Source organism: Ovis aries, chromosome 15, assembly GCF_016772045.2.
Source record: "Ovis aries strain OAR_USU_Benz2616 breed Rambouillet chromosome 15, ARS-UI_Ramb_v3.0, whole genome shotgun sequence".
NCBI lineage: Eukaryota > Metazoa > Chordata > Mammalia > Artiodactyla > Bovidae > Ovis > Ovis aries.
The window spans coordinates 32612755-32639083 of NC_056068.1; the positions used below are offsets into that span (position 1 = coordinate 32612755).

The 26329-nt window shown below is 43.6% G+C and overlaps 1 long non-coding RNA gene across 6 annotated transcripts in view; it reads right to left on the reverse strand.

The window, feature by feature from the left end:
- LOC105602212 (uncharacterized) overlaps positions 1-26329 on the reverse strand; it is a 305023-nt gene that overhangs the window by 122546 nt on the left and 156148 nt on the right. Inside the window, exon 4 of one of the 6 annotated variants that reach the window (XR_009596615.1) lies at positions 8982-25930. The exons of the other annotated variants lie outside the window; for them this stretch is intronic. This is a non-coding gene — a long non-coding RNA (uncharacterized LOC105602212). The remainder of the gene's footprint in view (positions 1-8981; positions 25931-26329) is intronic. 6 annotated transcript variants of the gene reach the window in all.

The following is a 26329-nucleotide window of genomic DNA, read 5'->3' on the forward strand; positions in this document are numbered from 1 at the left end:
AGCTTGAGTCATCTGGGCGTGCTTACTGAAAGAATATTCTTTCTTGTTCTGGAGTCAGGGTAAAGAATGTGATGCAGGGTTATCTGAGAGGCCAGCAGGGAGATGCCATTGGGAAAAGCCCAGCGGTCCCACTCCGAACTCTTTCATCTTGAAGGCAAACAGGATGCCATCTTCACTACCCTTCCCCATGCCCACTGTCTTCAGGCCGCATGACAGCAATGAACACAGAACCCAACTGCCACTCATTTCCCATTTCAGCATTAACACCAAGGAAATCTGGTACCAGAGCCTTGGAATTATGAGCTGGAAAATGGTAACAAGAAGAGTGAACGTGTGACATCATTCACAACACTGAATGTCACCCAGTGCTACTGGTCATGCAGGATGCTGCTACGGCACTTTCTGCTATTAAAAAAAAAAAAAAAAAAAAGTTTCCCTCTCAGTTCTTTGGAGAATTCTCCCTGCCTCTGCATGCAGAGAGCCCCAGTAACTCACAGTAACCTGAGGGTCAGAGAGCATCACCTTTAAGAGTGGGGCCACAGCAGCGGCAATGGAGTCACATGATCCCACTCACCCTATGTCAAGGCCGTGGTTTACCCATAATGATAGGTTATAGGGGTAAGTTTACAGAGCGAATGGGCCACTGCTCCTCTCTCCTTGTTTCTCAGCAAGAAAAGTGCAGAAAGTTCAGTTACTCCCACTGGCCACTGGACAAATGCCCAACTGCTCCCCAGGGAAATGGCATAGCAACTATGTCAGTGACTTCCTCCCTCCCAAGCCCCTCCTTCCTGGATGCTTAGTTGCCAAGCTCTGTCCATTCTTTCTCCCTCTATTTCTTGAATCAGTCCTTTTCTTTGATTCTTGCTGCCGTCATCCTTGGTTGACGGTCTCATTTTTTCTCTGCTGGACTTCTCCTCTATCTTCCCATTTAGTTTCCCAATAACAGCTTCCAGCAGCTGTAATCCATTTCACACATGACTTTCAGTTGAGTCTTCCTGATACATGCCTCTCTGTTCACTCTTGGTGATGCTTTGCTGCCTACTGCTCACAGTCCAAACATGGTGATTCTGCACTGCTTACCAACCAAAATCAATGGATAAAGGGACAGCTTTATTCATAAAGAGGAAACTGTCCAGAGACTCCCATGTCACCCTATGAATAAAGGACTGAGACCCAGAAAGTTGCTCAAGCTTCAGCAGCCCATGTACTGGTGGTAAATTTCATTTGTCCTGTTTCAATGGGTTTCTCTCCTCTACATCCGCCTTGTCACAATCAGAAAGTCCTTTCCTGTGTCTATCCTGAATTATGTCTCAAGCTCTTGAATTCTGCTCACTTTAACACTATCACATCTTTTAATAGTGAGTTCCACCCTCAGAACTGAGATGAGCACAGTAAAAAAGGAACAAGGGACTACTAAGGAAAACAATGCTGAATGGCCAGCTTGAGAGGGGAAGACCTGGAACAGAACGGGAGCTCACGGGCAACTGTGACTCTTGCTTGTTCAATACCCTGCATCTCAGGGCCGCAAATGTCCACAGACTATTCGCTTGACTTTGAGGGGGATTTCTTTGCCATGCATATGCTTCAGTTACTGAAAACACAAGTATTTATTATGTATCACCACAATTTGACCATAATAATACTCCATGATGATGGGAATGGTTTCATGGAGAAATATGTTTGGGTAAAGATCCTTGGGTATCAGAGCAATCCATAAAGATCATAGAAAGCAACTTGGAGAATAATGCATAGAAAAATTACTCAGTTACTTCACACATCTTGACAGCATTGCCATTTCTGGGGCTGAATGGGAACACACTATATCACACACAATTGTGAAGATCCCAACTCTATACAGCTTCTTGTCATGTGTGAAAGATGGACATATAGGAATCTCCCTCTCCATAAGGCCTCTGACACTTTCATTCTCCTTTTCCCAGAAGTAGCATGTACTGCAATAAGAGTCTAGGGGTGAAGAGTAATCTTTTCTTTAAAAAAAAAAAAGAAAGAGAGAGAGGGAGAAAATGAAGAAAAGAAACAAGCAAACACAGACTCTAAAGGACAATCTATTGTGCGTGATTATCAGTATACCGTGATACACGACTGGGAAGTTCTTCTCAAGATCTAAACTGCATTTCTGCTGCTGTTTTTGTCTCTTTGACCATAGATGGCTCTAGCCTCTCTGCCAGTAGAGAAATACGCACAGCCCTCTCCAGCTGGCCATTTGGCTCAGTTAACAGGACTGTTCTAAAATCCATGGTTATAATGTCTGTGCCTGAAAAGGGCCACTGAGCTTTGCTCCATAAGATTGCCCTGGGCCACATTGCTCAAGCTAGGCAGCCCTGCCAGACGCGTGTGAATACAGATGGCGCCATGACCACTGCTTCTATCTACTAAGAAAAGAGGCAAAGCCAAATTGGTGCCTGAACTTCAGCCCACCCAGAGATCACTGAAGGTTCGGCCACCCGGGATTACGCTCTATCCCCTCATGAGAGCAGGACGCTGGGCCACAGCAGAGGGTCTCCCCGAGGCCCATCCTGGGCTCTAGTTTTCAGTTATGTTTGCCTCACAAAACCATTTTATTTCCTGAGAGTGAGGGTAGGGCTCTTTAGCAAAATTTCCAATATGGAAAAATCTCCTCAACTTTTTCCTTATACGTCCCTGTGTGTGTTTGTGTTAGTCGCTCAGCCATGTCTAACTCTTTTCGCCCCCATGGACTGTAGCCTGCTAGGCTTCTCTGTCCATGGGATTCTCCAGGCGAGAATACTGGAGTGGATTGCCATGCCCTTCTCCAGAGGTTCTTCCTGACCCAGGGATCGAACCCTGGTCTCCTGCAGTACAGGCAGTTCTTTACCATTTGAGCTATAGGGAAGTCCCTAGTTTCTTCTATCTCAAAAAATAAAATGTTACTCTTGACTTTATTTTTAAAAAGAGCACAAAGGGGTGACAGTACAAACAAGATGAGACTTGAGAAAGCCCAAGGCTGTCTGCCTTTTGCCAGAACCAGGCTTTGCTTCCTTTTAGCTTTCCCCGAGGCAGCCAGCCCCCTGGAGCCTGGTGATTGCTCAAGGGGCCAAGCAAGAAGTGGCCTTAGGACTTTCGTGTCTGGTGAGTGATGTCCTGAAGGCCATTCAATCTGTGTTCAGAATCACCAGGGTAAGTTCCTTAACATTCCTGACCTTGGTTTCCTCACCTGTGAAATGGGTATAATAATGGGGACATATCTCACGGGATTGTTGAGAAGACTTAACTCAATGGGTTGAAGCCTGTATTAACACAATGCCTGGCACCTAAGGTGGGACCATGTAACTGCCCTTCTTGGTGTTAGTATTAGTAGAGTCACCTCCGAGGACAAAATATTTAGCAAAGAGAGAGAGAGTGGAAAAGAGAGCCCCAGGAAGGGAGCACCACCGTCCCCATGTCCCTGGCCATGACCCCACTGTGCAGGGGTGAAGAACATTCTCCCATTCACCCAGTTCCCAGCTCGCTCCCAGATAAGAGAACAGGCCAGCGGCAAAATAAAGACCTGCCTCCCACAAGATGGGCAGTGCGCCGAGCGGCGCCTGGACCCAGAGGAGATATCTCGGTCCAGCATTTCGATCGGGCTCTGCCCAGCCAGCTCCTGGGGTGCACACAAAGACCCATTCAGGAGTTCTGAGAGTGAGCAGATGAGCGGAGGGGCCCTGGCAGGGGGTGGAGAGGCGATACAGCGCCTGGCACGGACCCTGCGGACCCTGCGGGGCCGCCTCGGGCGAGTGGGCGTGGAGGGCTCGGGGCGCAGCCGGGCCGCACTCTTTGTCCTCCCTCGTAGGAGCCTGGATTCACCAGCTGCCATGGCTGGGGCTGAGTGACCTCCCTCGAGGAGGCTGGGAACCCCCACCCCCACCATGCCAGTCCACTAAGCCGGGTATCCAGTGGAAACGGGCCATTACTAACTGGCCTGCCATTTCAAAAGCACTTCTTTCTGGGAAAAAAGCCTCTCAGAGGTTCCCACCCTGGGGAGGTACGAGCTGCAGCACTGCCGTGACAGACAAGAGGCTAAATTAACACACGGCAGCCACCCATTATTCCCCAGGACCTAGGCAGTGGCTTCATGGTCTTCAGCCTCAGTTTTCCCATCTGTACAATGGGGCCTGGTAAAAGAATCTGTTGGCACTCAAAGGGTAGCTGTTTAAATGAACTAATTTACAAAACAAAAGAGAGTCACAGATGTAAAGAAACTTAAGGTTACCAAGGTGGAAAGGGGCGGGGAGGAATAAACTGAGGGACTGAGACTGACATAAACACACCACTATGTATCAAGTAGACAACTTCAAGAACCTACTATATAACACAAGGAATGCTAGTCAGTACTCTGTAATGATCTCTATGGAAAAAGAATATTTAAAAGTGGATATATGCATAACTGGTTCACTTTGCTGTAAGCCTGAAACTAACACAGCATTGTAAATCAACTATACTTCAGTAAAAATTAATTTAAACACACACACACAAAGACCAAGGAGTAGCTGTTGAGAGAGCTTCTAGGCAGCAGCCTGTCCATTCTCACCAATCCAGCAGGCAGGCTGTGGCCCCCTAGATCGCATGGAGAACACCCACACTAGGGTTCCTGTCTGCACAGCTGTGTGTCCAGCCCCCAGATAAGTCAAATCTTATGCATTCAGAGCACGCCAGCTCTGCGGTGCTCAGGATTTTGAAACACAGAGGCTGCTTAAAGGACCACGACACGTGGAGAAAACAAAATTCCCTCCTTTACCTTTACCATTCTAAAATTATGAAAGGCTATCCCAATAATGGAACCAAAAACTGAGCACTCTTTTGCCACCAGGATTGTAAGACATTTCCTATGAGACAATATCATTCTGCAAATGACTCAACGCGGAAGGACTGAAGGGATTTTCTGTGATCTATGGATGGTTCTTCATCAATTAATCCAACTATTCACCTTTTCTAAAATGCACTGATTGCATTTTTCACTGAGATAGCTCTCATCCAGTGGTAAAACACAGTACATATACCACCTCTTCCAGGAAGCCCTGGCTATATAGCTCGAATCAGTGCCCCTTCCTCATGCTCCCACAATGCTCCTGGCACACCTCTCCTGTGGCACTTAGGAAATGATTTGAAATTGTCTGCTTAAGTGTCTCAGTTTTCTCTGTGGTCAGGAATTATATGTTATCAACCTTCGAGCACAGTGCTGGCAACATGTAACTTAACAAATGTTTATTGAACTCAGTGGATGTGTATCTATCATGATTGCTGGCATAAACCTCCATTTATAATTTATAAGAGCCTCCTGTAACCTTTGCTCTCAGGAAGTTCTATCTCTTATCTAACCCAACTCTCCCCTGCACACACTTGTTGCTACTTTTTCTAACCTCAGCTGGAGACAACAGCTGGTGACCATCCTCATCCTTATCAGAGTACTAACAGAAATCACAGCTATCACTCATCATTTCTTTCTACCAAGTCAGACTTTTCTTTTCAGGTTTAAATCAGGAATGAACTATCAGAATCTCAGATCTGACAGTTTTTACAAGTAGGAGAATAGAGAAGGACTTTCAAGAAGGATTTTGGCTGGAGAGAATCTGTGCATTTCAACAAGCTTCTGGGAATCACCTATTACGTGCCAGGCTGTGTGAGAGAGAATAAGCATGCCAAAGTCCTGACCATCAGGAGATCTGTGACCTAGAATAGGGAATAAATACCAGCACTCCACTTTCTTTGGAGTGCCTTGATTAGAATTACCAAGTTTTGCGAAAATACAAGAAAGTCCAGAGTGCTAAAAAAAAAAAAAAAAAAAAAAGTTTCTGGTTCCTGAGCAGCTTGAGAGAAAACTAGTGGCTAAGTTAAGGAACATGTTGGGGACATGTTGGTGAGCCCATGAAAGGATCAGTACCCTGGATGTGTTGATACTGTGACAGAAATCCATTTGCATTTTTACCACTGGGCAGAGGCTGGCATTCACTGACCACATATGCAGCAAGCTGGCAGGAGCCCCTGGTCACCAAGCAACCCCCACACTGGCAGCCTCCTTTCTTCTGGCCAAGGAGCTCAGGGTCTGCGTGACTTGGGGCAAGTCATCTGGGGACATTTGGGATTCTGATCGGGTAAGCCAGTGGAGGCAGCACAGATAAGACCAGGACAGCAATCTGGCAGCCTAAGTAACATCTGCTTGGGCTGAGGTTTTGGCTCTGGCTCCTGTGGGGAGCCTGGGACCGGAGCCTGGAAGGCTGCATTTGGAGCAGGTTACAGCAGGTGGCGCAGGAGAGCAGAAACCAACCCTCTGTGGGGCCCAAAGAAAGCCTGAAAGAGGTGCAAGGGCCAAGAAAGGCCAAGGCAACCAGGCTCTCTGCATGGTGCCAAAAAAAAAAAAGGGGGGGGAGATTGTACAGATGGAACATACGGCCAGATATGGGCATTTCTCAGGTAAAGGTAAACCAACAGAGGGGCTCAGAGGTTTGAGTAAAATCCTTGAGTGGTCAGCACCTGTAGCAAATACGTAGAAGAAAGAGAACACAACATACAATATTAACTGAGGGGACAAGATAAACACTGCTAGAGCTGAAGAGCTCAAACCACTCTGAACCCTTAGACTCTGAACCTTAGATGGGTAAAGTATAATTTCCCCAATAACCTCTCCCCACCACCAACAAAGCAAAACAGAACAAAACCACAACCCACTTAATTTGGTTGGTGAAGCTCTGGAAGCAAACATTTCCAAACACACACACAAAAAGGATGTTTATTCCCATTTTAAAGCTGCTAGACGAAGCCACTTTCTCCACCTTCTTATCTCTGGGGGTCAGTCGCTCAGTCATGTCTGACTCTTTATGACCCCATGGACTGTAGCCCACCAGGGTCCTTCTGTCCATGGGACTCTCTAGGCAAGAATACTGGAGTGGGTTGCCGTTTTCCTTCTCCAGGGGATCTTTCTGACACAGGGATCGAACCTGGGTCATACGCACTGCAGGCAGATTCTTTACTATCTGAGCCACAGGGAAGCCCCCTATCCCTGGGTGAGTTACCCCTAAATCATACAGCTGTGGGAAGCATATGGTGGAAAAGTTCTCCCATAGACCCCCGAGGTTTCTGTTTCTCTGCCCCAAGGGGCAGAAAGCGTGGCCCTACTTGTTTAATTATGCATCACCATGACTTGAAGAACTGTAATGGGGAAGTTCTAAATGGGAGGGGGGATAAAAGTGTCACACACATGGGTATAGGACAATCTCTCTCCTCTGAGACAGAACATTCAAAAGCAGTAGACTGTTGAGACGTGCAGTAGAGGACTGACCTTCCATACTGAAGCAGTGTGGGTTAGCTTGGGGATAAGTCTTAGGGAATGCAAGGAATTTTACTTATTTTTCCATTTGGTTTAGTTTCATGTTGTTAATTTCTCTCGTGGGGAAGCAATCCTAGATATTTAAGGTCTGATGTTTTATAAATCAACTCTCTGTGTTTATTTAACCACATGGACATATATGAAAAATTTTGCATTGAGAAACAAAATATTCGATGTATTTGTTCTTAATCTTTTGCAAAAAGCAGGGTCTGTTCTGCTGGGTTTACTGCTCAACTAGAACAGTAGATGAGTCTGTTCTATAACCTGCCCCTTGTAACTTGATGGGGCCACAGCACAGACATCTCAATAGCAGAAAGCATAAGAGCTCAGATATTTGTTGTTGTTGTTCAGTTGCCAAGTTGTGTCTGATTCTTTACAACCCCATGCCAGGCCTCCCTGTCCTTCACTATCTCCCTGAGTTTGCTCAAACTCATGTCCATTGAGTCAGTGATGTCATCCAACCACCTCATCTTCTGTCACCCTCTTCTCCTCCTGCCCTCAATCTTTCCCAGAATTGGTGTCTTTTCCAAGGAGTCAACTCTTCGTATCAGGGGGCCAAAGTATTGGAACTTCAGCATCAGTCCCTCCAAAGAATATTCAGGGTTGATTTCCTTTAGGATTGACTGGTCTGATCTCCTTAGTGTCCAAGGGACTCTCAAGAGTCTTATCCAGTAGCACAATTTCGAAAGCATCAATTCTTTGGCACTCAGCTCAGCAATTAGGCTTCATCAAATGGCCATGAGAACACAGAGATGAATTCCTCTGGGTGGGACCAGAAAGGAGACAGATATTGGAGCTATTTTACCCTCTGTGCCTTGGACTTGCTTTGTTCTACCTGGAATGCCCTTCATCAGCTCCCATCATCTTCCTTTTGTGGGTAATTTTTCACCTTCTTCAAGAATCAATAAAGATCCCACCTGAAGCCCTTCCCTAACCAGCACCTTGTCCTGTGCAAATCTCACTCAAAGCACATGACATAGAAATGAGGCTGCTGCCCCCGTCCCCGATAAAATCTCCTTGCTGTGCTGCAGACTTCTGCCCTTCTACTTCTCCGTGTTTTCCCAGATCCCTTTCCCATCAAGTCCGAAGCAGGGTTGCCAGATAAAAACAGAAGGCCCAATTAAATCTGAATTTCAGATAACAAATAATTTTTAGTAGAAGTATATCCCCAATATTGTGTTGCTGCTATATTTGCTAAATATAGCAGCCCCATTCCTGAGACCCCTGAGCTCATGACTGTCGCCCCCTCCCCATCCCCTTGCAGTGGGGGTTGGGAGTGTGCAATCAAAGCTGCAAGTGCGCTTGCTCAGCACGGACCTCTCTCCCCAGCCTACCTTCCAGAAGAAAGGAGGTACCCCTCGCACACTCACTTCTAGAATACTGAAAGAGTAAGGTCAACTTCAGACCCATTTCGTGTTTTTCACCTTTACTGACTGGATGTATTTATTCAATAGAAATGAAGTGTAAGTGTTTTGTTCAATATAAAAACACTTGCTCAGTTGTTTTTAAGTAGGAGCGTTATCACTTGCTCTTCATTTAAGTGTGCATTCATGAGTTGTATGAATTCTCTGACACTTTGAAACCTATTAAGTCCATGCTGACTTTCAAAGTATGGCCACTTGGATGCAGTGATATATACCTTTTCAGTTTCCATGCCTCTTTCAACCCATTCTGTCCTGGAAGAAGCAGGAAGATACAGCTGGCAAAGTACGAACCTGCAGAAACACAGCCAAGCCCATCATACCATGTCCATCACTGTGAAATTTCAAGTTCAACATGCCCTCTTTATTTCACTATTTTAGCAAATGGAACTTTTAAAAGCAAAAATAGCAACATCTTGGATTTCTCCAACAAAACCTTTCCACCAAGATTAACATTCTTTCCACTGACACTCCCATCTCCCAGGGAGAAAAACTGCAACAAGAATAATTTATGGCAGTGTTGCCCTACCTTTTTTGATGTCAGCACACACAGGAAGTTACAACAACTGTATAACTGGGATACACTGCAAAGACATCAGGAGATTCTATTTGAGACTCAGTAATAAAATTAATTAAATTTCATTATTTATGTTTTAAATTAGAAAATGTTACAGAAGATATTAAATATGAACTTTCATAAACTCTCCCAGCAAAATAAATCATTTTCTTTCTAGAAACATCCAGCATCTGCTTGTAAAATGTAATAATTAGGGAATTCCCTGGTGGTATACCAGTGCTTAGGACTCTATGCTTTCACTGACAAGGGTCCAGGTTCAATCCCTGGTTGGGAACTATGATTCCACAAGCCTCGCAGTGCAGCCAAAATCAAAGCTGCAATGATTAAAATCACATATGCCTCCTACGTTACAAAACAAAATATAAAATATAAGAGCAAATGAAATTAGGAAAAAATCTAACATTTTATAGGACAAACAAGGCAAAGAACATCACTGATGGTTAAAAAAAGTCACGACTAACAACTAATCAAATCAGGACATTTTAACAGAATAATCAGAGGAAAGTCAACTGTACTGAATAGCTTTGGACACAATATGGGTGGTGGGAATAGGAGGGGGCAGTGATTGCTATTCATAGAGTTTCAGACACCTAAATAGTCATTATAGAAGTCAGGAAGTTTACAGATTAAGCCATACATTGAATGCTCAAACAAATAGAATGAAAAAAATCTCTAAATAGTTAACAAAACTGCTTTTAAATATTTTCCCCCAATAAGAAATTTTCAACCATCTATATCTTGGGCAAATGCCTATAAACCATGCCAGCCACCCTGAGCCTGTCCACAGTGCCCCTGAGCAGCTCTGCCTTAGAGAATGAGATCACTCCCATTCATTTCTAGCCCCCCTATTGATAATACAAAGGCAGAGTCAAGATGAACAGATACCAAAGAAGAGAAACAGTTTTGTCTTTTAACCAAAATAATATCTTCCTCAAATATTAAGGATTATGGAACACTGAAGTTCCCCTCAGAGGACCTAGGGGTTACCTTCCTTCCTTCACCAGCCTTGATATGTGCAAAGCGCCAGTGAACCATTCCACTCCATCATATATCTGAAGCCACGTGAAATGCCAACACTGGCACAACCACTACAGAGAGAAAAACAGTGCAAAAATCTTGGTCCTGTTTGGACGAGCTTACTTTGTAGAGACTGAGACCAACATGTAAACAGGGTACAAGATTCACGTCAGTTCAGTTCAGTCGTTCAGCCATGTCCAACTCTTTGTGACCCCATGGACTACAGCACGCCAGGTTTCCCTGTCCATCACCAATTTCTGGAGCTCGTTCAAACTCATGTCCATTGAGTCAGTGATGCCATCCAACCATCTCATCCTCTGTCATCCCCTTCTCCTCCTGACTTCAATCTTTCCTGGCATCAGGATCTTTTCCAAAGAGTCAGCTCTTCATAGCAGGTGGCCAAAGTATTGGAGCTTCAGCATCAGTACTTTCAATGAATATTCAGGATTGATTTCCTTTAGGATTGACTGGTTTGATCTCCTTATTGTCCAAGGGACTCTCAAGAGTCTTCTCCAACACCACAGTTCAAAAGCATCAATTCTTTGGTGCTCAGGTTTCTTTACAGTCCAACTCTCACATCCATATATGGCTACTGGAAAAAACATAGCTTTGACTAGACAGACCTTTGTCAATAAAGTAGTGTCTCTGCTTTTCAATACGCTATCTAGGTTGGTCACAGCTTTTCCACAAAGGAGCAAGCATCTTGGAATTTCATGGCTGCAGTCACCATCTGCAGTGATTTTGGAGCCCAAGAAAATAAAGCCTGTCACTGTTTCCAGTGTTTCCCCATCTATTTGCCATGAAATGATGGGACTGGATGCCACGAACTTAGTTTTCTGAATGCTGAGCTTTACGCCAGATTTTTCACTCTCCTCTTTCATGTTCATCAGGAGGCTCTTTAGTTCCTCTTTGCTTTAGGCCATAAGGGTGGTATCATCTGCATATATGAGGTTATTGATGTTTCAGCAGTGGCCACAGGACTGCTTCATTTTGTACTCCAAGACAAAACTTGCCTGTTATTCCAGGTATCTCTTGATTTCCTACTTTTGCATTCCAGTCCCCTATAATGAAAAGGACATCTTTTTTTTTTTTTTTTTTTGATGTTAGTTCTAGAAGGTCTAGAATTAGACCACCTTCTAGGTCTTCAAGAACCATTCAACTTCAGCTTCTTTGGAATTAGTTGGTTGGGGCATAGACTTAGATTCTTGTGATATTGAATGGTTTGCCTGGAAACAAATAGAGATCATTCCGTCATTTTTGAGATTGCACCCAAAACTGCATTTTGGACCTTGTTGACTATGAGGGCTACTCCATTTCCTCTAAGGGATTCTTGCCCACGGTAGCAGATAAAATGGTCATCTGAATTACATTTGCCCATTCCAGTCCATTTTACTTCACTGATTTCTAAAATGTTGATGTTCACTCTTGCCATCTCCTGATTGACCACTTTCAATAAACTGTGGAAAATTCTTCAAGAGATGGGAATACAGACCACCTGACCTGCCTCTTGAGAAATCTGTATGCAGGTCAGGAAGCAACAGTTAGAACTGGACATGGAACAACAGACTGGTTCCAAATAGGAACAGGAGTACGTCAAGGCTATATACTGTCACCCTGCTTATTTAACTTCTATGCAGAGTACATCATGAGAAATGCTGGGCTGGGAGAAGCACAAGCTGGAATCAAGATTGCCGGGAGAAATATCAATAACCTCAGAAATGCAGATGACACCACCGTTATGGCAGAAAATGAAGAGGAACTAAAAAGACTCTTGATGAAAGTGAAAGAGGAGAGTGAAAAAGTTGGCTTAAAGCTCAACACTCAGAAAACGAAGATCATGGCATCTGGTCCCATGACTTCATGGGAAATAGATGGGAAACAGTGGAAACAGTGTCAGACTTTATTTTGGCGGGCTCCAAATCACTGCAGATGGTGACTGCAGCCATGAAATTAAAAGACACTTACTCCTTGGAAGGAAAGTTATGACCAACCTAGATAGCATATTCAAAAGCAGAGACATTACTTTGCCAACAAAGGTCCATCTAGTCAAGGCTGTGGTTTTTCCAGTGGTCATGTATGGATGTGAGAGTTGGACTATAGAGAAAGCTGAGCACCAAAGAATTGATGCTTTTGAACTGTGGTGTTGGAGAAGACTCTTGAGAGTCCCTTGGACTGGAAGGAGACCCAACCAGTCCATTCTAAAGGAGATCAGTCCTGGGTGTTCTTTGGAAGGAAGGATGCTAAAGCTGAAACTCCAATACTTTGGCCACCTCATGCGAAGAGTTGACTCACTGGAAAAGACTCTGATGCTGGGAGGGATTGGAGGCAGGAGGAAAAGGGGAAGACAGTGGATGAGATGGCTGGATGGCATCACCAACTCGATGGACGTGAGTCTGAGTGAACTCCAGGAGATGTTGATAGACAGGGAGGCCTGGAATGCTGCGATTCATGGGGTCGCAAAGAGTCGGACACGACTGAGTGACTGAACTGAACTGAACTGAATTTACCTTGATTCATGGATCTAACATTGCAGGTTTCTATGCAATACTGTTCTTTACAGCATCAGACTTTACTTCCATCACCAGTCACATCCACAACTGGGCGTTGTTTTCGCTTTGGCTCAGCCTCTACCTTCTTTCTGGAGCTATTTCTCTACTCCTCTCCAGGAGCATATTGGGCACCTACTGACCTGGGGAGTTCATTTTTCAGTGTCAGGTCTTTTTGCCTCATCATACTGTTCATGGGGTTCTCAAGGCAAGAATACAGAAGTGGTTTGCCATTCCCTTCTCCAGTCGACCACGTTTTGTCAGAACACTCCACCATGACCCATCAGTCTCAGGTGGCCCTACACGTCATGACTCATAGTTTCATTGAGTCAGACAAGGCTGTGGTCCGAGTGATCAGTTAGGTTAGTTTTCTGTAACTGTGGTTTCAATTCTGTCTGCCCTCTGATGGATAAGGGTAAGAGGCTTGTGGAAACTTCCTGATGAGAGAGAATGGCTATGGGGGAATCTGGGTCTTGCTCTGAAGAGCATGGCCATGCTCAGTAAATCTTTAGCCAATTTTCTGCTGATGGGCGGGGCTGTGTTCCTTTCCTCTAGTTTGGCCTGGGGCCAAACTACAGTAGGGGTAATGGTGGTAACGACAGCCTCCTTCAAAAGGGCTTATAACAGGACTGTTGTATTCAGTGCCACTGACCCCACAGCAAGCCACTGTCAATCTACACCTCCGCCAAAGACTCCTGGACACTCAGAGGCAAGTCCGATTCAGTCTCTTATGGAGTCACTGCTTCTTCCTCCTGGGTCCTAGTACTGTCTGAGCCCTCTAAGAGTCTGTTCCCCCAGTCCTGCGGAGGTTCTGCAGTCAAATCCCACTGGCCTTCAAAGTCAAATTCTCTGGGGTTCTCAGTTCCTTTCTTGGATCCCCAGGTTGGGAAATCTGCTGTGGGCCCTAGAACTTTTGCAACAGTATGAGAACTTCTTCGGCATAATTGTTCTCCAGTTTGTGGGTTGTCTGCTCGGTGGCTCTACGGTGGGACTCACACGCTACGTCTCCCAGGTGTCAATTAAAAAAGATGCACAACTTGAAAGTTGCAAGTTAAGTTTTATTTGGGGAAAAATGAGGACTGCAGCCTGAGAGGCAGCATCTCAGATAGCTGCCACTCCAAAGTGGCAGTGGGGGAAGGTCAGTATATAAGGTTTTGGTGGAGGGGGGGGGGGGTTCAATACCATTAAGCACTCATTTTATGAAAGGTTTTTGTTAGTCATGAGGATCTGATATCACCATGAAAAGATTTAGTGCTTCTCTAGATATGAGGAGATGCAAGGAGTGAGATCATAAAATCTGTTCCTAAAAACATCCAACTATCTATAGACCTGTCCCACCAGATTCCCTGGAGCACAGAGTGCCTCACTCTACCCTGAACTCCCTCAGGGGTTATTGAAGATCAACAGCTATAGCAGCACAGGGTTCAGACTCTGTAGACTGCTGCTGCTAAGTCACTTCAGTCGTGTCCGACTCTGTGCGACCCCATAGATGGCAGCCCACCAGGCTCCCCCGTCCCTGGGATTCTCCAGCCAAGAACTCTGGAGTGGGTTGCCATTTCCTTCTCCAATGCAGGAAAGTGAAAAGTGAAAGTGAAGTCTCTCAGTCGTGTCCAACCCTCAGCGACGCCATGGACTGCAGCCTAGCAGGCTCCTCCATCCATGGGATTTTCCAGGCAAGAGTACTGGAGCGGGGTGCCATTGCCTTTGGCAAATGGCAAATGCCTTGTTAAGTTGTTGGCAACGCTCTTGGTAAGTGCCAATTTGTAGTTGACACAGGTCTGCTGCAGCCAGAGCCCCTGTCTCCGTGGCAGGCCACTGCTGACCTGTGCCTCCCCAGGAGACACTCAAACATTCAAAGGCAGGTCTGGCCTAGTCTCTTGTGGGGTCCCTGGGTCCTGCTGTGCAGAAGGGTTTCTTTGAGCCCTCCAAGCGTCTCTGGCAGGTATGGGTTATGATTCTAACCACAATTTCGCCCCTCCTACCATCCTGTTGGGGCTTCTGCGTTGACCTTGGACATGAGGTATCTTTTTTTGGTGGGGTCCAACATTCTGCTGTTCAGCGGTTAGTTGCAGTTTTGGAGTTCTCACAGGAGAACATGGGTGCACGTCCTTCTACTTTGCCATCTCATGTGCGTATCATTGCTTAGCAGGGAATGTTGATAAGTCTTAAGATTCAGTGCTTCTTTCCTGCCCATCTTCACTTTATGCGATCACCAGACACATGCTTTTACAGAGCATCTGACTGCCTTTCCCCTGAATACTTCTCTGTGCTCCAAGAACCTGCCCCAAGTTTGACTCTTGAGAGTGTTTTTCTCCTCCTGAAAAGTATGCTGCCTTTCCCCTTCTCGCTCTCAGCCAGCCCATATGGTTTCAGAGCTTGGGAAGAAGGGCCGAGCACCACCAGCTACCACCGGGTGCCTGTTACCTCTGCATGTCTGGAATGTAAAACCCAGACGACTAGGGAGAGGGTAGAAGATGCACCTGATGGTTTTTAGGACAAAAGGGTTTTCTCTACTCACCCCACTACCCAGGGCTCAGCAGGGTTTCCCTGAGCAAACCATTTTAAAATTGTCAACTAAGCCTATGCCTCTCAAGAGCCTCTCTCCTCTAGCTCCATCCCTGGAAAGATCACAGTTTTGAGCCATGCGGTTTTCATGATGCTGTCACGGATGGCACACCCATCAAGAAGTCCCATCTGAGCCCCCAGCAAGGCAGAATAACTAATGTGCGTAAATTGGCACCAACATCTACTCCTTGGAGAAGTGCTAAAGCCATTCTTTCCTACAGCAGATAACTGACCATCCCCATTTCCCATCAACCTCTTTCTCCAACAATGAGCTACACCCCCCACCCCAGCCCAGATCTCGTATTTAGTTTTATCAAGAGATTTCAAGTGCATTTTAATTGACCTTTGACATGTGAATGGCAACGACATTGAAGTTTTACTTCCATTATATAAGTGAGAAAAAGCTCAGGGGAGTCACGTGACAAGTCCAAGTCACATAGCTAAGATCTGAAGGGCTGGTTGTCCAACTAAGGTCTTCTGACTCAATCCAGTATTCCAGGGCACAGTTCATAACCAGTGACAGAAGGAGAGAAACATTTGAGAAGGCCAGTACAGCAAAGCTCCTATATACAAACTAGTTCCATTCCTAGAGCTCGTTTATAAGTCCAATTTCTTCAAAAGTCCAATAAAGTTAGCCTAGGTACCCAACTAACACAATCGGCTGTGGCATACTGTACTGTCAATCGGCTGTGGCATACTGTACTGTAGTAGGTTTACAACACTTTTGATGCAAATAACACATAGAAATCAAACACAAAAATAAAAACATTTTCAACCTTACAGGCCAGTACCCTGAAAAGCACAGTAGTACAGTACAACAGCTGGCATACAGGGGCTGGCATCGAGTGAACAGGCAAGAAGAGTTACCAACTGGAGGAGGAAGTGGAGGTGGGAGATGGTGGAGCTGAAGGATCATCAGCAATAGGAGACAGAGGGCAAGCTGCAAGCTCACTTACACCTGACATTGATAGAATGAACAGTTGCATCTTTAAAAGTTCACAGCTTGGAAGATTCGTATGTAGGGGACTTACCTATCGAAATTTAAGGAGCCCCCATGTCTTTTCCTGGTTTTGCAGCCCTCAAAATCCACAGTGCACTGGAAGTCCCTGACAAAGGTTCCATGGATATCTGTGTCACCTGTGGTGCACAACTGATTCTAAGTAAGACTGCGCAGATGCACGCACACACTGACCCACATTTATATGTGTGTAAACTTATTATCCTCTCAGTACTTAAAACTCTTTACCACATTCCACATTGATCTTCTCCAAGCAGTAAGTGCCTGGAACATGGCAGAAGTTCAACTATCTATTGGTTGAATGAACAAATTAATGCTTTCCCTCTCATCCCTTTTTAAATCTTAGAATGGTCCTTCTGTTTCAGCCAGTCCCATCTTCTCGCTGCCTCACCACTGACACCAAAGTACTGAAACAGGCTCAGTGTCAGAGGATGCTATAAGTAACCAAACAGATCAGAACCAGACACAGATATTAGGTTGGTGCAAAAGTAACTGCAGTTTTACATTGTTGAACTTTGCTGTTTGATACTGGAATACATTCTTAAAGTGGTTATGTTATACATCATTTTAATGTGCATTTTTTGCCCTGTATTTTTTGCTAATGACTTATTATTTGTTGTTTATATTTTAAGACTACAGAAATAATGTGAATATGTACACCTATGGCTGATTCATGTTGATGCTTGGCAGAAACCAACACAATTCTGTAAAGCAATTATCCTTCAATTAAAAATAAATAAATTTTAAAGTTTGAAAAATGATGTTATATAAAAGGCAAATTCAAGTGACATTTTTGAGTTCAAAATGGGTTGTAAAACAGCAGAGGCAACTTGAAACATCAACAATGCATCTGGCCCAGGAACTGCTAACGAAAGTACAGTGCAGTGGTGGTTCAAGAAGTTTTGCAAAGGAGCCAAAAGCCTTGAGGATGAGGTGCTTAGTGGCTGGCCATCAGGAAGCTGACAACAACCAACTGAGAGCATGATTGAAGCTGATCCTCTTACAACAACACAAGAAGTTGCTGAAGAACTCAACGTCAACCATTCTACGGTCATTCAGTATTTGAAGCAAACTGGAAAGGTGAAAAAGCTTGGTAAGTGGGTGCCTCATGACCTGACTGAAAATCAAAAAAGTCACCAATTTGAAGTGTCATCTTTTCTTATTCTACACAACAACAAACCATTTCTTGATTGGATTGTGATGTGCGATGAAAATGGTTTTTATACGGCAGCCAGTGATGACCAGCTCAGTGGCTGGACTTAGAAGAATCTCCAAAGCACTTTCCCAAAGCCAAACTTGCCCCCAACGAAAGGTCATGGTCGCTGTCTGTGGTCTGCGGCCAGGCTGATCCACTACAGCTTTCTGAACCCCCGAGAAACCAATACATTTGAGAAGTATGCTCAGCAAATCAATGAGACACAACAAAAACTGCAAAGCCTGTAGCCATCATTAGTCGATAGAAAAGGCCCAATTCATCTCCACGACAATGCCTGACCACACGCCGCACAGCCAATGCTTCAGAAGTTGAACGAACTGGTCTACAAAGTTTTGCCGCCTCTGCCATATTCACTCGATCTCTCGCCAACTGACAATCACTTCTTCAAGCATCTCAACAACATTTTGCAGGGAAACTGCTTCCACCACCAGCTGGATGCAGAAAATGCTGCTCAAGAGTTTGTTGAATCCTGCAGCATTGGGTTTTTATGCTACAGGAACAAACATTTCTCGTTGGCAAAAATGTGTTGATTGTAATGGTTCCTATTTTGATTAATGAAGATGTGTTTGAGCCTCGTTATGATGATTTTAAATTCACAGTCCAAAATAGCAATTATGTTTGCACCAACCTAATAAAACCATAGATTTCATTCTGTTGAAGCATGATTTACAAACTCTAGCTTCAGAAATGACTAGGGTAAACGACTACTTCAATTCTTTGGGACAAGTAATTCTTTAGTAAAGATTCATATCTCATTTTATAGATAACATACACCAGGAAATTTAATGATGATTAGCTAAACCTCACCAAACTCGCAGGTGACAAAGGCAAAATTTGAATGCAGTTCTGACCATTGGGTTACCACATGTATACAGTGTCTGGCATGGTAACTGGCCTTCTGGTACTTCTTGAAGGTGTCTGGGACATGACATTCGTGACTCTTTATACTGTTTACTCAGCCTACAAGGCTCTTTCTCACATGGCCAGCTTCCACACTTCCTCCAAGGCTTTGCTCATTTTCTACCTGCTCACTGAGCCCTTCTCTCACCACCCAAAATTGCAATTTATCCTTTCCCTCACCTCCATCACTCTGGGTCCCCCACATTCTATTGGGTTGGCCAAAATGTTGGTTTGAGTTTTTCCAGAAGATGGTATAGAAAATCCCAAACTTTTTGGCCAACCCAATACTTTTATTTTTTTTTAATCATAGATCGTATCTCTTTGCACATCATATAATTTAATTATTTATTATGTTTATAGATATTCCCCACATAGGCTTTGCTCTGGTGTGAATTTGTCTTTTTTACTTCATTAAGAATACCATCAAGAAGACGGATGCTCAACAAATATTTTCTAAACTGAAGGAGTAAATGAACGGCAAACACTCAGTATTTATTGACTGGAACGAAGAACTTACCTAAGCTACCTCATGAATGGATCTCACTCGTTAAATGCCCCCTGAATGCTGGGCCCAGCGACATAAGTGATCTCATTGAATTAGCCCTTAAGTCCTTTGAACTAGATCATCAAATTCCCTGTTATAAAGATATATATGCTCAGAGAAATTAAATAATTAGACAAAGATCACACCACTGGTGTCAGAGGCAGAATGTGAACTCAGTTCTAACTCCAAGCTTGGAGGTCATTCCATCCCGATACAACACTTACCAATGTACTCACAAGGATATGCGCCACCCAGAAATGTACTGCTTCTACAAATGAAATATGGCCCTGTATGAAACTGTTAACTCTTAGCCATTCACAGTTAACACCTTCTCATTCAACACAGATTAGACACGAGAGCTCCCTCACCTGAGATGAAGCCGGTTGTTCTCTACTCTCGCGGAGCCCAGAAGCAAGGTCTGTTGCTCAATCCAGCCTGGTAATTTGCATTTCCAATCACTCAAAAATTTAATTAGTACCATGGCCTTAATCAGGTGCACTGAAAACACAGCTGATGTCATCAGAGCTTAATTAGTTTGAAGGAGAAGAAAAAGTTTTTAGTCTGAATATGTCTCCAGTGACATAAAGGTGAAGGGTCTCAGAGGTTTGTAGAAGAGGAAAGAAACCAACTTAAAATCCAGACTGTGTGATTAAAGACTTTAAAAAATATTACCTGGGAAAGGTTTCTGAAAATGTAACATCACTATGACAGAAATACGAAGGCAACAAAGTGCCAATGCCCTGCAATCCAGTTTTAAGACATTTCAGTCAGCGCCACCCCCCAAACTTCCTCTCACCTGTTTGCAGGCAGTTTCTATGCTCCTACCCTGCCAATCCCAGGCAACCACTATTCTGCTTCTTGTCACCATAAACTTGCCTTTTTTGGACATTTTAAATAAACAGAATAACACAGTATGAATGCCTCTGTGTCTGTCTTCTTACTCTTAGCATGTTTTTGAGTCTCACCTATGTAGTAGCACGCATCACTATTACATTTTTATTGTTGACTAGTACGCCACTGTGTGATAGACACCATTTTGTTTCTCCATTCACTAACTCATGAACATTTGAACTGTTTCCACTTCAGGGGTATTATGATTTTGCTGAGGCAAAAATTCACATACAACTCTTTAGGTGCACATGTATTTTCTTTTCTCTTAGGTAGATTCTTAGAGATGAAATAGAGAAGTCTCATATTAAATTTCCACTTCACATTATAAGCAACTGCTGAACTGTTTTCCAAAGCAGCTGTTCCAGTTCACATCCCCCCCAGCAACACATGAGAGCACTTCTTAAAATGCCTCAGACAGTAGAATTCAAAGTCTTCAACTTTTTATGTCTAATCTTTGAACTTCAGCCCTGAAAGAAAATTGTAAAATGTTCAAATCATGCTGTAGACAGAAGGAAGGATGGGAAATTAACTGCAATCAATGAGGTTTAGACAAGAGAATGGATTTGTAGCAAGTCAGTCTTCTCAGGGATAGGATTTTCAGATTTCATTTGCTAGGCAATTAAATTAATCAATTAAATAAAATAACTCCCCAGAAAGATCAGTTACATTTGCCACATAGACTGCTCACTTACCCAAATTTACCCTGCGGTTTATATAACAAAGACACTGGTTTCATTTATTTCATTCTCCCTATTTTTATCTCCACATCTCGAAGGGAAGGAAGACTGTGGGCTTCGTACAGTTTTAGTATGTGTTCATCAAACTGGATGGAGCCCACTCACATGTGAAAAACTCTAAGTGATTTCATTTTGCTTTCGATCTTCAAGACTCTTGATAAGATTATACATTTTCTTATCAAGATAATGTAAGATGACTGGCCAACTCTTGAGCTGCAAGTTCAGTCTGGGAATAGACTGAGGCTCCACACTGTACAATTCATGGGTTCATTCATTCATTCTGGAAAACATCAATATGTTTCTTGAGATACCAAGAGGATAAAGACCTGGGCTGTGTTTTCAAAGGAGTGACAGACTTGTCAACTAATATTACACTGGATTGTTATAAGTGCTGTCATCAAAGAAATTACAGGTGGGAGGGAGCCGGCAGGCACAAAAAAGGAAAAGGAGAGAAAAGTCATCCCAGACGAGGTAATTCTAGAGCTATCTTATTGAAGCAGGCATTTGTCAGAGAGTCAGGAGTTGGGTAATGGGAGGTCATTCGAGCCAAATGCCAGAACACAAGCAAGGACCTGGTGCCCGGACACTGTGTGTTCAGAGACCTGTCCTCAGTGCAGCTGGACAGGGGTACCCTGGGGGATAAGACAGGAGGCAAGGCTAGTGATGGCTTTACTTGTCCCAGTAAAGAGACTAAGTCATCCTATAGAAAACAGGGGCTGACTGTAGGGTCTTATGTAGAATCTGACACTAAGATTTGAATTCTTCTTAGCTTATTTTTACTAGTAAAGAGGACAACTAGGAGACCAATTAAGAGAGAGTTAAAGGAGCCAGGTTAGACATATGATCTAAGGCAAAAGCAGCAGAAGTGGTTAGGAGGCCTAGGGAGAGGAGGAATGTTGAAAGGGCAGGATCTAGAGCAGGGTGTGCTGTGGAGAGCAGTGATCCAAGGCCCACGATGAAAGGTAACTTCCTAGGTCCCAGCCCCATGATTTACTGGACTTGATTTTGACCTAGGAATCTTCACTTCGATAAGCACTCCAGGTGATTCTAATGCAGGGTGACTTGACGATACTTACCTCCAGAGTATAAATACATCACACAGAGGATCCTTGTGGAGAACCATTAATTCCAGAGCTACCACTGCAACCAGTGAAACAGGGGTGGGGGTGGCTTCTGAGACTAGAATGCTGAATGCTGGGTGAGCTTTGCCATGGGTCCCTGATAAATTGGCCCCTCACTCTTGTTTGGTTCACTCTTAAGAAGAAAACTGCACTTCAAGGAAAAACAATTTAAAGTGTGTCAACCTAGGCAACAAACTTTAATCAAAGCCTACTGGCCCAAGTATGATTCCCAAGAGGCTAACTCATGCTCACCTAAAATGAATTTCTGTCTCACGACAACGGTGAGGAACCTCACATTTCTGAGTTAGCTCCTGGTACAAATTTTTTTAGTCTGCCTTCAGAATCTCTGGTCTGTCTTTCCACCTATGCTACATTTCACAGTATCAGGTGTATCTCTGAGATACTGTGGGTTCAGTTCCAGAGCAATGCAATAACGCCAATATCATAATAAAGGATGTCACAAAAATTCTTTTGTTTCCTGGTACCTATAAAAGTTATGTTTATACTACACTATAATCTGTAGTATACAATAGCGTTATGTCAATAAAAACAATGTATATCTCTTGATTAAACAATACTTTCTTGCTAAAAATGCTGCCTATCACCTCACAACACAAAGCTGTAAAACCCTATTTTTTTTTAAAGCAACATCTGTGAAGTACAACGAAACAAGGTTTGCCTATATTATCTCTTACATACCACGGACTCCAAAAGAGTAGAACTAGATTTGTCCAAAATCATTTTGTTCTGGTATGCCTATGGAAAATAGGCACAAAATAAGTGCTTTGTGTTGATGAAGCTGCATCTATGTTGACGCTTTATTTGCATATTGCTATAAGTGCTGAATATATAATTTGCATATTATGCCAATTTGAGAGAGTGGGGACTGTGCTGTGTTTTGTTGTGCACAATATCTTTAAACGCAGAAAACACCAGGGTAATAAATTAAACATTTTAATTAAGTGTTATGGCACCCTATTCGTACACTTCTGTTATATGGTTCAGACAACTGTGTCCAATAATGTCCTTGCTAAACTTGTACATGCATGACAAGCCTGACTGAACAAGGCGAGTCTACATCTGATCAATTTTTTTATCATGTCCCCCAACCAGAATGATAAATACTAACAATATAGCCGACATTTGCTGCACGATCATTTCATGCCAGATATCACACTCAGTGCTTTCATGAAAGATTACACTGAATGTTACACTGAATGGCGACCTTTACCAGTAGATACTATTATTAGCCCCATTTTACAGATGAGAAAATCAATGCTTAAAACAGTTAAGTAAATAAAAAAAGGTCAAAGCATGTGACAAGCAATCACAGAGCAGGGATTTTAACTTAGGTGTAGCTGAACAGGCTCTAAAAGTGAGCCCATCTTGTTTCTCCAGTTTCCATTCTATCTAAGCAATGAAACACGTGGATGTAATGTGATAGAAAATGAAGGAAAAAATCTAGAGTGTGGAAAATCCTACTTTACTATGGTAATCTCAGGAATTATCAGCTGGGAATTGACCTCAAGTCTCTTCTAGCGATGTGACTGCGTTTAACGTGCCACTCTCCAGGGAGACAAAAGCCCTTGTTTGTAGCATTTTGCAGACTTCCCTGCCATGCAGACCCTCACTCCCCCGTCATTACTAAAGGTGGAGCTAGGGAGAAACACGCATTTTGTCCATTTCCTCCTAAAAGTCAGGTTTCTCATCATCTCCAAACAAGCCCCAGAGACCTTGGACCAGGGAGAAAACACCTGCCCCTGTTCTGCAGCAGCACCCAGTGCACGGGAGGGGATGGAGTGTGAGGCAGAAATTGCGTGGGGGAATGAGAGCACCACCAGGCTATTTTAATTACAAAGTGGTGACAGCTGAATATATTCTCTGACTCTGCAGCTAATAGCTTCCTGACCTAGACCTCACTTGCTAGACCCACTCCCGAAACCAGACCACAGTCGTCCCCGTGGGGCTTCTGTTACTGGCTGGCCATCTCAACAGACACAGGTCCAACCAAATCCATGTCTCCTATGAGCATGCAAATGGGGAGACAAAAGGGAAAATGCGTATGAGATGAATCACAGTCCGCAGAGGGAGGAGTGGGTGTCTGCGGCTGCTTGGGAGGGATGACACCAAAGGTCACTGTCATGGAGTTCCTCAGCAGCACATGAGTAATTCTGTCCAGCTGTCATTCATAGCTGAAACTTTTATTTTTTTTAATATGAATTTATTTAAATTGGAGGTTAATTACTTTACAATATTGTATTGGTTTTGCCATACATCAACATGAATCCGCCACAGGTATACACATGTTCCCCATCCTGAACTCCTCCTCCCTCCTCCCTCCCTGTACCATCCCTCTGGGTTGTCCCAGGGCACCAGCCCCAAGCATCCTGTATCCTGCATCAAACCTGGACTGGCGATTCATTTCATATATGATATTATACATGTTTCAATGCCATTCTCCCAAATCATCCCACCCTCTCCCTCTCCCTCAGAGTCCAAAGGACTGTTCTATACATCTGTGTCTCTTTTGCTGTCTCGCATACAGGGTTATCATTACCATCTTTCTAAATTCCATATATATGCATTAGTATACTGTATTGGTGTTTTTCTTTCTGGCTTACTTCACTCTGTATAACAGGCTCCAGTTTCATCCACCTCATTAGAACTGATTCAAATGTATTCTTTTTAATGGCTGAGTAATACTCCATTGTGTATATGTACCACAGCTTTCTTAACCATTCGTCTGCTGATGGACATCTAGGTTGTTTCCATGTCCTGGCTATTATAAACAGTGCTGTGATGAACATTGGGTACATGTGTCTCTTTCAATTCTGGTTTCCTCGGTGTGTATGCCCAGCAGTGGGATTGCTGGGTCATAAGGCAGTTCTAGTTCCAGTTTTTTAAGGAATCTCCACACTGTTCTCCATAGTGGCTGTACTAGTTTGCATTCCCACCAACAGTGTAAGAGGGTTCCCTTTTCTCCACACCCTCTCCAGCATTTGTTGTTTGTAGACTTTTGGATCGCAGCCATTCTGATTGGCATGAAATGGTACCTCATTGTGGTTTTGATTTGCATTTCTCTGATAATGAGTGATGTTGAGCATCTTTTCATGTGTTTGTTAGCCATCCATATGTCTTCTTTGGAGAAATGTCTATTTAGTTCTTTGGCCCATTTTTTGATTGGGTCGTTTATTTTTCTGGAATTGAGCTGCAGGAGTTGCTTGTATATTTTTGAGATTAGTTGTTTGTCCGTTGCTTCATTTGCTATTATTTTCTCCCATTCCGAAGGCTCTCTTTTCACCTTGCTTATAGTTCCTTTGTTGTGCAGAAGCTTATAAGTTTAATTAGGTCCCATTTGTTTATTTTTGCTTTTATTTCCAATATTCTGGGAGGTGGGTCATAAAGGATCCTGCTGTGATTTATGTTGGAGAGTGTTTTGCCTATGTTCTCCTCTAGGAGTTTTATAGTTTCTGGTCTTACGTTTAGATCTTTAATCCATTCTGAGTTTATTTTTGGGTATGGTGTTAGAAAGTGTTCTAGTTTCATTCTTTTATAAGTGGTTGACCAGTTTTCCCAGCACCACTTGTTAAAGAAATTGTCTTTTTAATCCATTGTATATCCTTGCCTCCTTTGTCAAAGATAAGGTGTCCATAGGTGTGTGGATTTATCTCTGGGCTATTTTGTTCCATTGATCTTTATTTCTGTCTTTGTGCCAGTACCATAAACTTTTATCAGTTCATTTGACACATTAAAAATATTCAATTGGCTGTCCCGTGATGAGGGCAATGTGTGTGTGTTTAGGATAAAGTATGATTTTTGCAGTTAAACATGCCCACAGCATTTCATCTGCTCCCAATACCATTTAATCCTCACAATTATCGTGCCCACTTTACAGCTGGGTGGCTCAGACAGTAAAGAACCTGCTTGCAATGCAGGAGACCCAGGTTCACTCTCTGGGTCGGGAAGATCTCCTGGAGAAGGAAATGGCAAGCCACTCCAGTATTCTTGCCTGGAGAATTCCACGGACAGAGGAACCTGGTGGACTACAGTCCACGGGGTTGCAAAGAGTCAGACATGCCTGAGCAACTTACACTACATACTATATAGCTAAGGAAACTGAGTCATAGGACATAAATGATAGTTTCTGAACAAAAACACACCCTTCCTATACTATTTTCTTGGGTGATTGAATAGACAGCCCTTGAGTAGATAGCCCTTTCACATTACACTCACTGACTCTGCACAACTGGCATTAGATTTGCCTTGCCTCAGGGGTTCCCTATTATGTAAACTGTTTAGCTGCTTTACTGGCTTAAAACATAAATTGTCATGGGTAGAAACCATGGGCAGATCTCATGAAGCTAAGCTCCATGGAGATGCTCAGGTTTTTAAATTGATTAATAACACTGTATCCACTAATAGCATGCTGCTGCT